The 4,554-nt window shown below is 42.0% G+C and overlaps 2 non-coding genes across 2 annotated transcripts; both read right to left on the bottom strand.

Annotated features, from left to right (window-relative positions):
* Positions 1-727: 727 nt before the first annotated feature.
* LOC121006400 lies at positions 728-916 on the bottom strand. Its single transcript, XR_005780250.1, has one exon. It is a non-coding gene; the product is annotated as a U2 spliceosomal RNA (small nuclear RNA).
* Positions 917-3,564: 2,648 nt separating this feature from the next.
* On the bottom strand, positions 3,565-3,762 carry LOC121006412. Its single transcript, XR_005780261.1, has one exon. It is a non-coding gene; the product is annotated as a U2 spliceosomal RNA (small nuclear RNA).
* Positions 3,763-4,554: the final 792 nt, after the last annotated feature.

Below are 4,554 nucleotides of genomic sequence, written 5' to 3'. Positions count from 1 at the left end.
AAAAAAAAAACATTGTTGATTGTGATGTCATGGCCCTATTGTTGAGTGTTCCATCAGGGCCCTTGTGATGTCATCCAATACCTGACCTTTCTTGACCTCTTTGACCTCTTGACCTGACAAGGCTCTTGTGACACGCGCAGTGTTCCGTCCATTGCCCAGACAAGGTAAGTCCAGCTGCATAGGAAGTGCTGGGCTACTTTTTAGCCTCCAAGTAATCTAGTTGAAAAGATCCACAAGAGGGAGACACAGGCAAACTTTACTCATTTATTGAAGCACTGCAAAAGCTAAATGGTTACATCCAGCCAACTTGATACAAAAAGGGTCGATTGCCTGCCAGAGACGACTCAGCAACCCTCCGAGGTGTGCACAACAGGCCCAAATCAAACGTGGAGGAGGGGAGGAGGTCCAAACAATTCATTCATTCAGGTGATAAGCCAATTAACCAATCATCACTCCTAATTGGATCCAGGGTGTGAGGAGACTGGCTGGCTGGCTGGCTGGGTTGCTTGGTGCTGGAAACAACCAACAGCTGATGCAATTAGGAAATTGACAGACTAGATGCAGGTATTATATGCAAAAAGCAACACTGCACTTGCACTGACTGGGCAGACAGAGGAGAAGCTGAAAGAGGCACGACACACACAACTTTCCACTTGCTTGGCTGGAAGGATGATGCTTGCAATCCAATCTCAATTTCAATTTCATTCTGTTTTTCATACTGCATTAGAAGGGGTGCACCGGTCCTGGAGGTACTGCAATACCAGGTCAATGCGTGGAGTGGACAGAGCAAGCTCTTTTTCCATCTCCCTGTTCGAAAAATCCATTTAATATATGGTCCCCAGATAGGGGACGTATCAGATATTAAACTGATAAGAACAGATAAGGTTTCAACATAAATTTATTAATGAAAAACAAAATACAGAAAATGAAACCAATTTTTGTAAAATAACCATAAGTAAATAAATAAGGTACATAATACATAAATTGAAACACATAATACCTAAATATCCATTACCAAAAATTAAATTGACTTATATTCAGTATATACACAAACCAAAAACCTTATATAATCAATCTCTTATTTTTCGCTATCATAAACCCTAATAAACCATCTTGCATTCTTTCTAAATCCTCCATTGACATGTCTATTTTTTCTTCAAGCACTTTTCTAAACCAGGGCACAACCTGATATCTTTCTACAAAATCCTCTGGATCATCCTCATAGCGTTTTAACACTGCATTCCTTGCTTTCTGCCTCTCTTCCCCTGGATATTCTACATCAATCTTATGCTCCCATTCAGTTGAGATTGGTGATAATCTTGCTTTCCCCCTTTTTTCCTCCTTTTTTTTCCTTTTTTTCTCATCTTCTGAGGCTGAAATTTCCAACCCTAACTCTTGCTCTGTTACTTTTCTCTTTTCCTCTTTCTTTTTACCTATTATATCACTTTTCTTTTTAACCTCACTTTCTCTTTCTTCTGTCTTTTTATCCTGATCTCTTTTCCTTGTACAAGTATAGTACACATGCCCCACTTGACCACACAAATTACATTTCTTTCCTTCTTTACATGTTTCAGACACATGACCCACACTCTCACAGTTATTACACCATTGGTAGGCACAGTCTTTTTTCTCATGTCCATATTGTTTACAGTTCCTGCAAAAAATACTCATACCGCTAAAAAATAAATCACCATTAATATTACCGATTTTAAACCGACTTGGTGGAACGGATATTACTCCTTCCTTTTCAACAAAAGTCACAAAAAACTTCCGTTTCATTGTCCATATTCCATGTCTATTATATATTTTTCCAGCTGAAATTACTTTTTCACAATGTCTCTCCAAAAACATACAAATGTCCTCTTCTGAGACGTAAGGACTATACATCAAGACTGTAATCATCCTTTGTCTCTTAGGAAAATGCGGTATTACCTCTATTCCATTCAGCACAGGATTCAGAATACACTGTTCCAAGAGTTTAACTGCCATGTTGCACAACTCCTCCGAGACGAAAATAACATCAAAGGTCCCTCTCTTAGGGAAGTCCAGGATGGCTAAGATAGACTCTTTTTGAAAGTCCATCAGGCCCAACAAAATATTCTCCACCAGGAAATCCAGACCTTTTCCTTTCTTTTCTGGATCTTGAAAGACAAATCGAATTCCATTTTTAATTTTCTGGAACGCAGGCACTTCACCAGGCATCTGATTCTCCGGCTCTGGAGCTCCTCCCCGATCAAAGTTTCGGACCTCCATCTCCGCCATGTCGCCAATTCTGCCAAAACGATGCAGCTCAGGTACCAACGAAAGCCCTTCACCCACCACCGAAGTAGCAGGCAGGTATGGTGATCGCCTCTCGTTGCCTGGGGACTAAGCCAGCTGCCCTATAGCAGCAATGGTTAAGGCCCTGGCTATAAACCAGGACCCGCTCCAAAGGCCGAGCAGCCGGGTACCCCAGGCACCTTCTGACCAAGACCCAATGTATCCCTACACTTGATCTTAGCCAAAAGGCCGAGAAGCGATACCCGCTCGGCCTCGACAACGGGGCCGCTTATCGCCAATGCTGAGCACTTCTCATAGCAACTGCCCTACAGGCCCCAGCCATAGCCACAGTCCGGGAGGCTTCTTGCTCGCTCACAAAACAAGAAAAAACGTGCGTCCTACGCTCAGAAATCACCAGAATGCTGCTCTTCGTGTTCGCCATTTGCATAGCTCCGCCCACCGCTGTTGGACACGCCTTTTCGCCGCACGAAATTCCTGGTGCCAAAGCACGCCAAGCAGTAGTAAAAATGAAAAACAGGAGTGAATGGAGAAGTTGTGAAAAAAAAAAAAAAAAAAAAAAAAAAAAAACATTGTTGATTGTGATGTCATGGCCCTATTGTTGAGTGTTCCATCAGGGCCCTTGTGATGTCATCCAATACCTGACCTTTCTTGACCTCTTTGACCTCTTGACCTGACAAGGCTCTTGTGACACGCGCAGTGTTCCGTCCATTGCCCAGACAAGGTAAGTCCAGCTGCATAGGAAGTGCTGGGCTACTTTTTAGCCTCCAAGTAATCTAGTTGAAAAGATCCACAAGAGGGAGACACAGGCAAACTTTACTCATTTATTGAAGCACTGCAAAAGCTAAATGGTTACATCCAGCCAACTTGATACAAAAAGGGTCGATTGCCTGCCAGAGACGACTCAGCAACCCTCCGAGGTGTGCACAACAGGCCCAAATCAAACGTGGAGGAGGGGAGGAGGTCCAAACAATTCATTCATTCAGGTGATAAGCCAATTAACCAATCATCACTCCTAATTGGATCCAGGGTGTGAGGAGACTGGCTGGCTGGCTGGCTGGGTTGCTTGGTGCTGGAAACAACCAACAGCTGATGCAATTAGGAAATTGACAGACTAGATGCAGGTATTATATGCAAAAAGCAACACTGCACTTGCACTGACTGGGCAGACAGAGGAGAAGCTGAAAGAGGCACGACACACACAACTTTCCACTTGCTTGGCTGGAAGGATGATGCTTGCAATCCAATCTCAATTTCAATTTCATTCTGTTTTTCATACTGCATTAGAAGGGGTGCACCGGTCCTGGAGGTACTGCAATACCAGGTCAATGCGTGGAGTGGACAGAGCAAGCTCTTTTTCCATCTCCCTGTTCGAAAAATCCATTTAATATATGGTCCCCAGATAGGGGACGTATCAGATATTAAACTGATAAGAACAGATTTTTTTTTTTTTTTTTTTATTTTTTTTTATTTTAAAACAAAAATTCAAAGTTTACATATACAAGTTCCAAACACCATACAACAAAACAACATCAGAGACAAAATACAAAAACCGTACATCGTCTAAATTAATTCTTGATCAAAAATCTCCACTTTTTGAACTTCCACACTCCCTCAGAATCCACACCACCACCATACTGTTTATCCCACACATAAATTACATAGAGCCTAGACAAAAATAATTTTACACACTCATTCACAGTCACAATTTCTCTCTTAAAGACTAACAAATTTCTTACATCCCACAAACATTCCATAATACAAACCATGATGAACCACAAAATTCTTTCATTTCTCCTCCCACTTGCGCCAATACCAAACAACCCGACCTTCCAAACCAAATTCACTACACCCGTCAATTCTTTCACTAACCCACCCACACTTCTCCATACTTCATTTGCATACCCACACTCCCAAAACAAATGTCTCACAGATTCATCCTCCCCACAACCTTCCCTTGGGCAAGTTTCTGTTCTCACTAGATCTCTTCTTTTCTGAAACTCACGTACTGGCAAGATGTTTTGAAACCCCATCCACACAATGTCTTTCTGTCTGTTAGTTGTACCAGCAATCATCAATTTCTTCCACACACTTACTGCAGCATCCGAACTCAACCCCACAATATCACATGCATTCTCACTTTGTCTAAGTTTCGCCATCACTTTCTTCTTATCCTTAAACTCATTCATTCCTACAGCCAATAAATCATATTTTCTGATAAAACTCTCAATCACCTCATACCATACTGGACATTTGAACGACACAGGCACTCTAGCA

Source organism: Bufo bufo, chromosome 6 (assembly GCF_905171765.1).
Source record: "Bufo bufo chromosome 6, aBufBuf1.1, whole genome shotgun sequence".
NCBI classification, from domain to species: Eukaryota; Metazoa; Chordata; class Amphibia; order Anura; family Bufonidae; genus Bufo; species Bufo bufo.
This window is presented reverse-complemented; position numbering and strand designations above follow the sequence as displayed.